This window comes from Tenrec ecaudatus, chromosome 7 (assembly GCF_050624435.1).
Source record: "Tenrec ecaudatus isolate mTenEca1 chromosome 7, mTenEca1.hap1, whole genome shotgun sequence".
NCBI classification, from domain to species: Eukaryota; Metazoa; Chordata; class Mammalia; order Afrosoricida; family Tenrecidae; genus Tenrec; species Tenrec ecaudatus.
The window spans coordinates 88,655,992-88,669,209 of record NC_134536.1 but is presented as its reverse complement, the minus strand read 5'-3'; the positions used below and the strand labels follow the sequence as shown (position 1 = coordinate 88,669,209).

At 41.8% G+C, this 13,218-nt stretch overlaps 1 non-coding gene across 1 annotated transcript; it reads left to right on the top strand.

The window, feature by feature from the left end:
* The first annotated feature begins 11,840 nt into the window (after window positions 1-11,840).
* Window positions 11,841-11,928, top strand: LOC142454132 (small nucleolar RNA SNORD86). The gene has a single exon (XR_012785653.1). It is a non-coding gene; the product is annotated as a small nucleolar RNA SNORD86 (small nucleolar RNA).
* Window positions 11,929-13,218: the final 1,290 nt, after the last annotated feature.

Below are 13,218 nucleotides of genomic sequence, written 5' to 3'. Positions count from 1 at the left end.
AAACCAACAGCCTGCCATATTGTCTGCTGATCTCAGAATCATCAGATACCTGCTATGTGACCTCCTGACCCTGGGTCAACTTAACTCTGCAGCCACCAGCCTGGGGTCTTCCTGCCAATCTTGGGTTTATAAATACTGAAGCTACGTAAATCAGAAGAAGTGTCTAGCTTCACATTAACTCATGAACTTAAAAACTCCCTGGACTTGATCTTCCTTACTTCTACAACTAGGTGAACCTTTCTTGATATCAATTTATCTACATACACACATATGTATCATTGGTCATGCTTCTCTTGAAAACCCAGCCTAAGATGGGCCCTGATCCCTTATTCCTGGATGGCAGCAACGAGCTGAAAGTGAGCAGCAATTTTCTCCTTTGAAAGGACATTTTTCTTCTCCTCAACCCATCAATCATCCCTCCCTTACCCTCCCAACCCTCCTCTCTGTTTTCATTTCCTTCCTGGCAATTTTTTATTTTCCCCCTAAATAAAAGTGAGGTCAATTATGAACATTTCAGGTACCCAGAAACTATGAGAGGAAGGTGTTTTTGATAGAAGGAGTTCTCGACTGTCCTAAAATTCACGCTACTGCTGTTTTCTCATTGCAGTTGGGATTCACCTGCGTCTCTGCGTCCAAGAGATTTTCTAGTTTCTGTCATATTAGGGAGGACATAACATCACTGAAAATACATGTGAACTGCAAATATTCTTTGAAGTGGAATATTAAAGTTGGAGGAAACTTGACAACCATCAAATATAACCCCTCATTTTATCAACGGTCAAGTCAATAACTGGAAAGGGAAAGCACATGTCTAAAACAGAGCTTTGAATTGCCTGGTATTTTACTGCTTTTCTGCATTTATTCTTAGATGTTTCAATCAATTCAAGTGAGAAAGTAAAAAGATATTGGAAAATAAGGGGTTTTTGTCTTAATTTTGAGTAAAAAACAGAAGAAAAAAATAGTCATTAAAAGTAGACACTCATGAGACTTTCAGCCCTGTCTCACCAATAATGTTTTCAAATACAAGTAAAGACTTACATCAAAAGAAAAATTAAAAGACTAGCATTGCCAATTTTTCTGGCATGACTTGAAATACCAGTAAATGAACTCTCTGCATTTAAGCTCCCACACGCCAATTTACATGCTCTGTCAACAAACTTGTTTAAAGGAAAAAGTTTGTTTTAATTGTTCTAAATCTGTCACAGACATGTAGTCTTCCTACCTCACTTATAATCTACTCAACTAATTTTTTTAATTGGCACTAGTTCACTGATCTATTTTCTAGTTAATTATAGATATGTGTTGCTTCATGTTCAAGATGTGCTCTATGAAATACAACATTATGTGATTTGGACATTGTGTGAACACCATATTAAAACTTCACAGGACCCTATTCTAGTTGTACTTATCACCACTTCTTCCACTGCTGCCCCTAGTGGCGCTGAAGGCAGAGGTCTGAAACATTGGAAGCATCAGTGGCTGTGGGCAGGGGTAAGGGTAAGCCAGCAGGGAAGGAGCAGAGGTCACTCAGTCCGTCCACAGTTCTCCCCTGCTGAGCATAGGAACCACTCAGTCCTGCAGCCCCTGACAATGCCTCCAAGTCCACCCACCAGAGAGAGCCCTAGACCTGGTGGCCACACCCATGACCTACGCCTCACCTGACTGTCTCTCACCTTTGGTCCAGAGCTGCCAGTGTCTACGGGAAATAAGAAACAAAAGGAAAGACACTTCCTTGAAAACAAACAGAGCTGTAAGAGCCCCAGTAAAAACCAAAAACACCCTTTGAACCAGGAAAACAAATGGACATTAAGCAAAGCTATCTGTATTTTTTAAAGCAAAGCTATCTGTTTATATATATAATATATATCTTAAAATACATATATCATGCTATCTGAATTCGACAGACCAGTACATTGCACTGCTAGCAGCAAAGTCAGCAATTCGAAACCACCAGCAGATCTATGGGAGGACACCGGGTTTTCCACTCTGGTAGAGTTGCAGTCTCAGAAACGCACAGGGACAGCTCTACCCTGTCCTGTGTGGTTACTTGGAGTGGCAATGGACTCCATGGCAGAGCTTGGTAGGGCTCTGTATTTGCAAAAGGACCCTGGTGGCATATGCAAGTTGGAAACCACCACCCTCTCCATGGGTGAAAGATGAGGGCTGGAACTGGGCTCAGACCTCCACTTTTTCCCACGTTGATGCCTGCTCTGAATGGAGGCTTGTGGAAAGAAAGTATACTCAAAGAAGGAGTATTAGGGGAGTGAGGGGTGGGGGCACACTTCACACAAGTATCTGGACAATAATTGCTTAATTGTAGCAATGAGTACTTAACAAATTAATTAGGCTATTCAAGTATATTCCAGAAGGCACGTTGTAGCAACTTTCTTTGCCCCAAAGCTAAAATAACTTTTCAAGGCTTAACTTAAAACATAGTCCTCAACTCAAGGACTGGTTTTTGTTAAATTCTGAATCTCAATTAGAACTGATCACCTTTGCCATTTGAAAGGAAGGAAATAAAGCTTTCAGAACTAATTAAAAATGTTTATAGACAGTGAAAGTTAGGTTTGTGGGGCTAACTTGGCTCCCGTAGAAACATGTGGGTGGCGTTAACCTGTCAATCAGGGTGAAGCTTGATTGGAGGGTCACCAAGATAAATGGCTTTTCTAGACTGGCCTCTTCCTTTTTCTCCTTGGAGGCAGGCCACACACTCTCTGCTTTCACCTTCTTGGTGTCAAGCCACATGGAGCTATGCTGAGATCTGCGAGAGCCCTGGAGATGCATCCACCACCATTGGATCCACAAGACTGTGCACAGACTATCCTGGGATCTTCTATGTTTTCCATCACTGCATGTGTTAATGTCAGTCTAAAGAGGGATTTATGGACTAGCATTGGACTTATGGGCTAATATTGGATTTATGGATTTGCTCTGGATTGGGCTGGGATGTTTTCTTAATATACAAATTACTCTTTGATATAAAACTCTTATACATATATGAGTGCCTCTAGATTTGTTTCTCTAGTCAACCCAACGTAACACATAGATTTTTCCCTTTTTAAAAATTTTTTGAGCTAGATTTGAACTACTACATCTCCCCTTGCTCTTTCATTTCTAAAAGGGCACTTCACTTAACAGAATAGGTTGGTTTCTCCTCCATTTCAGACTTAGGAAAGCTAGAAGGTGGTATTCTCTTAAGCACAACAATACATTGACTATAAAATTATATTTAGGGTACAATGCTAAAACATTTCATAGTACTTTCACAGTTGTCAGAAATAAAGAACAAAATTTATAAAGGTGGACTTTAATTTACTGAGACTGAATTTTACAAATTTATATAAGTCTTGGTTATTGTTGTTGACAGGTCTCATTGAGTCAGCTCCAACCCAAAACGACCTATGCACAACAGACTGAAACAATGGCCATTCCTGCACCACCTTCACAATCGTTCCTATGTTTGAGCCCATTGTTGCAGCCATGGTGACAATCCATCTCATAGAGAACCTTCTTCTTTTGGGCTGCCATTCCACTTGAAAAATATGATGTCCTTCTCCAGGGACTGCTCTCTTCTGACATCCAAAGTGTGTCAGAAAAACTCTGATCATCCTTGCTTCTAAGGAGCTATTTGGCTGTACTTCTTCCAAGATAGATTTGTTTGTCCTTATGGTATTTTCAATATACTTTTGATACTTTCAGTATTCTTCTCCAGCATCACAATTAGACCCAAATTTTTCCTTGCTCTTTCTTATTTAATATCAAATTTCCACATGTATATGGAGTTATTGCAAATACTCTAGTTTGGCTCAGGCAGACCTTAGTCCTCAAAGCAACATCTTTACTCTTTAAAGTTCCAAAGAGGTCTTATGCAGCAGATGTACCCAGTGCAATGTGTATTTTGATCTCTTAACTGGTGCTTCCATGAGTATTGATTGTGGATCCAAGCAAGGCAAAATCCTTGACAACTATAATGTTTTCTCCATTTATCATGATGTGACTATTTGTTCAGTTGTGAGGACTTTGACCTCTTTGGCTTGAGTCCTAATCCAGGCTGAAGGCTACAATCCTTGGTCTGCATTAACAAGTGTCTCAAGTTCACCTCACTTACAATAAGCGAAGTCATTGCATATCTCAGGTTGTTAGTCAGCTGCCCTCCAATACAGATGCCATGTTCTTCTTCATATAATACAACTCCTCTGATTATTTCTTCCGTGTACAGACAGAATTTGTATGGTGAGCAAATGAACCCCTGTCACACAAATGCGTGATTTTAGATAAACTATCCAGCATTGAGGAAACAGAGAAAATCATGAGAGCAGGTAGGGAAAAACAAGCAATCACATATAAAGGTTCCCACATAACAATATGCTCAGACCTATCAGCAGAAACTATGAAGAAGAGGAGAGAGTGGAGTAACATATTCCAAAATTTGAAGGAAAACAATGCAAACCCAAGAATACTCTACCCAGCCAAATTATCGATCAAGACAGATGGAGAAGTAAGAGTCTTCCCAGACAAGGAAAAACTCAAAAAATACATTGTAAGAAACCCAGCCTTACAAAAGATCCTTGCTGACTCAGTATGAGCAGAAGAACAACACTCACCAAGCATAAATAAGAGACTGCCACATAGAACAACCTCATCCAGAGGGAAACAAAAAGAAAACAACACCAAGATAGAATTGGCTTAATGATGAAAAGAAGTCAAGAATGATACACACACACACATGCACAGCACACTAATGAGAAAGGAAAATAGGAAAACTCCCAACACAAAAGGTATAAGATGACATCACAGAGTCCACAGATGGACATAATAACCCTGATTATCAATGGCCTGAAGTCAGGCATTAAAAGACTGAGACTAGCAGACTGGCTTACAAAACACAACCCATCAATATGTGGCCTACAGGAGATACGTCTCAAGGCTACAGACAAAAATATAGGCTGAGAATCAAAGGCTGGAGAAGGTCCTACCAAGCAAACAGCAATACAAAAAAGTCAGGGGTTGCAATCCTAATCACAGATAAAATTGACATCAAAGTATAAACCATAAAAAGAGATAAGGAGGGACACTATATAATGCTCAAGGAAATGGTAGGCGAAAAACCACGAAGCATTGCAAACATATATTCCCCGAATGAGATACCGGCTGAATACATCAACCAAACACTCCAAAAGATTAAAACCAAAATCACAGCCTCAACAATTATAGTGGGTGACTTCAACACACCACTCTCTGAGAAAGATAGATTGCAGGGAAAGAAACTCAACAAGGAGAATAAAGAGCTAAACACCACAATTAGACAATTTGGCCTGATAGATATTTACAGAGCTTTTCATCCAAATACAAAAAAATCACATTCTGTTCAAGTGAACATGGCACATATTCAAAGATAGAGCACATGTTGGGGCATAAGGAAAATCTACAGAAAATTAAGCACATTGAAATAATAGACATCTCTTGCGTCATGACCACTGTGCCATAAGGCTGGAAATCAACAAAAGGAAGACACAGAAAACAATAGCAAACAATTGGAGGATGAGTAACTCTCTACTGCAAAAGGAGTGCATACTGGCACAGATCAGAGATTAAATTAGGAAATTTCTAGAAACCAAAAAAAATGAGCACACGACGTACCAAAACTTATGGGACACAGCAAAGGCAGTCATCATAGGAAGTTTCATAGCAATACATGCGCACCTGAGAAAGGAAGAGAGACTCATGATTGATATGCTGGCACAAATTTTACAAAAACTAGAGCAGAGTCAGCAGGACAATCCTACTAATAGCAAAAGAAAAGAAATTATAAAAATCGGGGCTGAGATCCAGGAGAGGGAAAAGAAGTAAACTATGGAAAAAATTAATATCTTTAAAAGTTGGTTCTTTGAAAGGATAAACAGAATCAATAGCTTTCTGGCAAACATAACCAAAGAAAGGAGGGAACAAATTTCAAAAGCAAGAATAAGGGATGAAAGAGGGGTCATTACAACAGACCCTAATGAAATCAAAAGGATAGTTATACAGTACTATGATGAATTGTACTCCAATGAATTCAACAATTTGGAAGACATGGACAAGTTCTTGGAAAAATAATCCCTCCCCAGACTATCCTCAGTGGACGTCAAGAATCTCAACAGACTCATAGCAACAGAAGAAATAGAAAAGGTTATCAAGGGATTACCAACAAAAAAATCCCCTGGACCAGATGACTTCAACGGAAAATTATACCAAGCATTTGGGGAAGAAGTAACACCAATCCTACACAAACTCTTCCAGAACACAGAAAAAGATGGCAAACTCCCGAACTCCTTCTATGAAGCTAGTATAACTCTGATACCAAAACCGGGTAAGGATCCCACAAGAATTGAGAACTACAGACCAATATCCGCAATGAACATTGATGCAAAAATCCTTAAAATGCTAGCCAACAGAATACAAAAGTATATAAAACAAATAATTCACCATGACCAAGTGGGATTCATACCAGGGATGCAGGGATGGTTCAACCTACGAAAGACCATTAGTATTATTCATCACATTGACATGAAAAACTGTAAGAACCACATGATAATATCAAGAGATGCAGAAAAAGCATTTGACAATATCCAACACGAATTCCTGTTTAAGACACTTGCGAAGATAGGAATGGAAGGAAAGTTCCTCAAGACAATACAAGCTATATATGAAAAACCAACAGCCAACATGGTAGTCAATGGAGAAAAGACTAACACAATCCCACTGAAAAAGGGGACCAGACAAGGATACCCCTTGTCCTCACTCTTATTTAATATTGTGCTGGAGGTTTTAGCTAACAGCAGAAGGCAAAGAAGAGACATCAAAGGTATTCGTCTGGGGAAGGAAGAGGTGAAATTATCCTTATTTGCAGATGATATGATTTTATATATGGAAAATCCCAAAAGTTCCACAAGGGGAGTACTGGAAGCAACAGAGGAGTTTGGCAGAGTGGCAGGATACAAGATCAACAAACAGAAGTCCATCAGACTGTTATACACATCGAATAAGACCACAGAAGAAGAGATCAAAAAGGTGGTACCCTTCACAATAGCCAAATACAAATTGAATATCTAGGGATATACCTGACTAAAAAAAAAAAGATCTATATAGGGAAAACTATAGAACACTATTACAAGAAACCAAGAGCGACCTCAACAAATGGAAGAATATCCCATGCTCGTGGATTGGAAGACTCAATATAGTTAAGATGTCATTCTGCCAACGGCACTATATAAGTTTAATGCAATCCCGATACAATTACCCTCAACTTTCTTCAAAGAAATGGAAAAACTGATTACCAACTTCATATGGAGAGAGAAGGAGCCCAGAATTAGCAGGGAACTCCTCAAGAAGAAGGACACCGTGGGAGGGCTTGCTTTACGTGACTTTAGCACATACTATTCAGCCACAGTTGTCAAAACCGCATGGTATTGGTACAATCACAGATACTCAGACCAATGGAAAAGAACTGAAAACTCAGAAATAAAGTGATCAGCATACAGACAACTGATCTTTGATAAGGGCCCCAAAAATATCAAATGGGAAGCAGATGCCCTCTTTAACAACTGGTACTGGAAAAATGGATATTTACCTTCAGAAAAATGAAGCAAGACCCTTATCTCACTCCATGCACAAGAATAAACTCAAGGTGGATCACAGACCTTGAAGTTAAACCCCAAACTATTAGGACCATCAATGAAGGAATTGGGACAAACTTGAGAACTTTGGCACAGGGAATACACAGGCTATCAGAAATAGGGAAGGACACAAACACAGAGGAGGCACAAATTGACAAATGGGATATACTGAAGATAAAACACCTGTGTACATTGAAAGAATTCACCAAGAGAGTAATAAGAGAGTCCACAGACTGGGAAAACATCTTTAGCAATGACACATCAGACAAAGGCCTTATTACTAAAATCTACAATACTCTGCTAGCTTCCAAAAAGAAAAAAAACTAATTGCCCACTTGAGATGTGGACAAAGGACTTCAACAGAAGTTTCAAAGGGCCAGAAATCCGAATGGCCAACAAACATATGAGAAAATGTTCTCGATCTTTAGCCATAAGAGAAATGCAAATTAAAACAACAATGAGGTACCACCTAACACCCTCAAAGGTAGCCCAATTAAAAAAATCAGAAAGCAACAAGTGTTGGAGGGGCTGTGGGGAGACAGGAACTCTCATCCACTGCTGGTGGACCTGTAAGTATGTACAGCCACTATGGAAATCAATCTGGCAATATTTAAAACAGAGGGAAATAGCATTACCATATGACCCAGCAATCCCCCTACTGGGCATATACCCAGAGGAGGCAAGAAACAAACCAAGGCCAGACATCTGTGCTCCAGTGTTCATTGTGGCACAGTTCACAATTGCAAGGAGTTAGAAGCAACCCAAATTTCCGTCAACTGATGATTGTATTAAAAAACTGTGGTATATACATACAATGGAGTAGTACGCAATGCTAAAAAGCAGTGGTGAACTTATGAAGCATGTAGGGTCATGGGAAGAACTAGAGGAAATCATAGTAAGCGAAGGAAGTCAGGCACAAAACGACAAGTACAAAATGAGCACGCTGAGGTAAGTATTTTAAAAAAATGCAAAAGGGCATAGGGAAAAAGCTACTAATACAAACATTCTTGGGGTGAGGACCATGCAGTATGGCAGAGACCAGATCAAATCCAGGGATGTACATGGTAGACAACTGGGGAGGAGGTGGGGAAAGGAAAAATTAAAAACAAAATAGAGGAAAAGGGGAGCAGGGGCATGGGGCGCTAACCCACCCAAGGAGAGAGTATTGTTTATATCTCCACAGGGAAAGCGGGACCAGATTTCAACCCAGTGACTCAAGGTGTGAATGCAACCTTCCGGCATGGAGTGGGGAATCAGTGGAGAGGTCTGGGAGGCTGGCCCCAGTACCAAATATTAAGTGGATGCCTGCCCCTCCCCCCAGAAGAATTTATTTCAAAGGACGACATTGAATCTGCAGCTCTGGGAGAGGGACATATTTGATTAGAGCACACAGGAGCAGATGAAGGGGGAGGATGGGAGAGTGGAGCACATCCTGGCCGGCCCATCAGGCCCTGAGGATGATGACCCCAATTAGAGCAGCCAGTCCACAGAGAGGACCACATGGCCAGCCCGACTATGAGATACGATGTCCCTCACTGACCCATGGCCCTGCGGGGGACAGCACTGGAAACACAGTGTGGGATTTTCACCCAACCTGATCCCACCACACCGAGAAAAAGCACTGGGGGAGTGCAGCAGAACAGCAAGGGAATGGAGCGGCAAGGTCCCCAGGGAATGCTGAAAGTGGACTTTAGGGCCAGGGCGCGGTGCCCCAACAGACTGGACTTGAAAACACTCCTAAATGCCAACAAATGATCTTTGAACTAACTACAAGCTTTTCTTTCTTGTTGTGTTTTGTTTTGTTCTTTGTCAGTGGTTTGTTGTTGTTTTGTTGTATACTGTTGCTCAGTTTTGCTCTGTCTTGTTTTTGTGCATGTTATTATCTCTGCAGGTCTGTCTAAATAAGATAGGCTGGATGAAGTATCTGGAGGAAAAGCAACGAAACTGACAGTTCTGGAGGGACATGGGATAGGGGGAGGTGGGGCTAAGGAAGTGGTGTTTACAAACCCAGGGACAAGTGAACAACAAGTGATCCAAATTGGTTGTGAGGTGGGTATGGCAGGCCTGGTAGGAAATAATCAAGGGTAATGTACCGAAGAGGTATAGTTGAAACCCAGGTGGGGCCAGAGCATGATGGTGGGACAGGAGGAAGGTCAAGGGAAATGGAGGAAAGAGCTGGGAGGCAAGGGGCAATTTTAGAGGTCTAGATAAAGACATGTACATATGCAAATATATATATATGAGGATGGGGAAATAGATCTATGTGCCTATATTAATAGGTTTAGTATTAAGGTGGTGGAAGGACATTAGGCCTCTATTCAAGTACTCCCTCAATGCATGAATACTTTCTTCTATCAAACTGGCATTCTATGATGCTCACCCTCCTGACACAACTGCTGAACACAAAGCGGGTAAACAAGCAAATGTGGTGAAGAAAGCTGATGGTGCCCAGCTATCAAAAGAGATAGTGTCTTGGGTCTTTAAAGCTTGAAGGTAAACAAGCGGCCATCTAGCTCAGAAGCAACAAAGCCCACATGGAAGAAGCACACCAGCCTGTGTGATCATGAGGTGTCGAAGGGATCAGGTGTAAGGCATCATGAGAACAAAAAAATCTTACCATAGTGAATGAAGGGGCAAGTGCAGAGTGGAGACCCAAAGCCCATTTGTCGGCCACTGGAAATCCCCTTGCAGAGGGATCTAGGGGACATGAGTCAGTCAGTGTGCGATGTAGCACCCACCGATGAAGAATACAGCTTCCTTCCCCGCCCCCCACCCGCCCCCAACTATCATGATCCAAATTCTACCTTGCAAGTCTGGATAGAGCAGGGGATGTACACTGGTGCAGATAGGAGCTGGAGGCACAGGTAATCCAGGGCGGATGATCCCTTCAGGACCAGGGGTGTGAGTGGTGATACTGGGAGGGTAGAGGGAGAGTGGGTTGAAAAGAGGGAACCTATTACAAGGATCTACATGTGACCTCCTCCCTGGGAGATGGACAACAGAAAAGGGGGTAATGGGAGACATTCGATAGGGCAAGATATGACAAAACAATAATTTATAAATTATCAGGGGCTCGTGAGGGAGGGGGAGTAGGGAGGAAGGGGAAAAAAGAGGATCTGATGCAAAGGGCTTAAGTGGAGAGCAAATGCATTGAAAATGATGAGGGCAAAGAATATACATATGTACTTTACACAATAGCTGTATGTATGGATTGTGATAAGAGTTGTATGAGTCCCTAATAAAATGCTTTTTTTAAAAAAGAATGCAGATCTGGAAGAAAAAAAAGAAAGTGGTTGATCTGTTTTCTAAGAAATCTGGTATGATGTGAATGCACCAGCTATGTTCGATATAAGAAATATTGGAAAATTACTCATCGCCGGGGCTCAAGAAATCAAAATTGCATCGGATGGCCTCAAGTATCATATATTTTTAAGTAAGCCTTGCCGATCTGCAGAATGATGAAGTTTCCTTTAGAAAATCCAAACGAGTTACTGGGGAAGTTTAGGGCAAAAAATGCCTGACCGACTTCCATGGCATGGATCTTACCTGTGATAAAATTTGCTCAATGATTAACAAAATGGAAGACTACGATTGAAGTTCATATCAATGTCAAGGCTACCAATAACTTTCTGCTTCATCTGTTCTGTGTTAGTTGTACTAAAAAATGAACCAATTGGATTCAGAAGACCTTTTACACTCTGTACCAGCAGGTTAACTAAATCTGAAAGAAAATTATGGAAATCATGACCTGAGACGCGCAGACAAATAACTTGAAATAAGTGGTCGATAAATGGATTTCAGACAGTGTTGGGGAAGACATCGAAAGAGCTTGCCAATCTCCTTATCCTCTCCTCAATGTGTTGGTCAGAAAAAATGAAAATGTGAAGAAGCCCGAGTTTGAATTGAGAAAAATCACGGAGCTTTGTGGGGAAGGTGGCAGTTCTGGGAGAGTTCGTGGAGATGAGACAGGTGCTGAAGTGGAACAAGCTGATGGCTGAGCCACCAGGTCATGAATCTGTTTAAATCTCAGACTTTCAATGGTGACAAATATAAGATCTTATTTGTGAAATAAGAAAACAAGTTCCTCACAACTGGATCAACAGATGACAGCGTGGTACCCAGAGAAAAGACGGCTGTTACCAAGGATTTCATTTTGCTTGATTCACAATCGACGCTCATGGAAGCAGCAGTCAAGAAATAAAACAGGGCCCCTGACCGAAAGAAACAGGCCTGTGCCATGGAGTGATGGGCCGGCCCTGGTGTCTGAGTGAGTCCCAGAGCCCAGCCAATGAGACCAAGCTTCCACAGGCCTGGAGGCCATGGGATACACCCCTGAATATGGACTCATTTTCCACTCCACCTTCATGGGCCGAGCAGCTGTCAAGAACAAAAGCCGCTTATCTTGATACCTGGCAAACAGATGCAGTGCTGCCTCAGATCGATTGTTTCTCTGAGGTGCCCACAAGTGTATTTGGGGAGAAGCTTTGAGAGCAAGATGAGGAGCAGCTCTCCTTCTAGGAGACTGGGAGGCCCCTGGGAAGAATCTGGCCGGGATGAAGGAGGCACTGTGCAAATGACTAGGAAGCAGGGACGAAACACTTGGAAAAGGTAAAGAATCAACTGGCTGCACTTGGGCTTGTCTCTCCAGAAATCAGCAACGCTCCTGAGTTGAGTGGGGTTGGCAGGCAGGAGACCCGGGAAAAGGCCCAAAAGAAGAAAAAACAGAGGCCTCAGGAGACTCCCCAGGGAAACAGACAGGAAGGTCAAACCAGCCGCTCTCCCCAAACCCAAGAAAAAGAAATCTATAGAGGAGTTGGTTTATAGTGATCTGGAAGGACACCTCTCCCCAAGAGGAAGAGATTGAAATCTCCCTCCAAAGAGGAACCTGCAGGTGATTCTGAAGAGGCAGCAGAAGGTGCCGGGAGCATCCCAAAGAAAAAGAGGAAGCTTTCCCCGAAGGAGCCCGCCAGCAGGGGACCCCAGGAGGTTGCGGCTTGCAGCAAGAGCAACAGAAAAAGAAAGAAAGGAAGATAAGAAGCAGCCCAGGGAGGTTAGAATGGTCATTCCCTGGGGTGGTGCTCCCCAACCCTCTCAATAAAAAAAGAATAAATTCCAAACAAAAAAAAAAAGAAATAAACGCAATGTATTACATTGGAAAATCTGCTGCTTCGGACCTCTAAGTGTTGAAGATCAAGGATGTCACTTTGAGGACTAAGGTGAGCCTACCCCAGCCATAATATTTTCAATTACATCATATCCATGTGAAATCTGGGGAATGAATAAGGAAGACTGCAGAAGAACCGATGTATATGATTTAGGGTGTTGGCCATAAATATGGAAATGACTGCCAGAAGAACAGACAACTCTGTCTTGGAAGAAGTACAGCCAGAATGCTCTTTGGAAGCAAGGATCACAAGACTTCGTCTCATGTGCTTTGGTAATTTTATCACAAGAGGCCAGTCCCTGGAAAACGATATGCTTGGTCAGTGAAAAATTAGAAAACTCTCAAGGAGATGGATTGGCACAGTGTCTGCAATAATGAGAGCAAGCATAGCAATCGGGA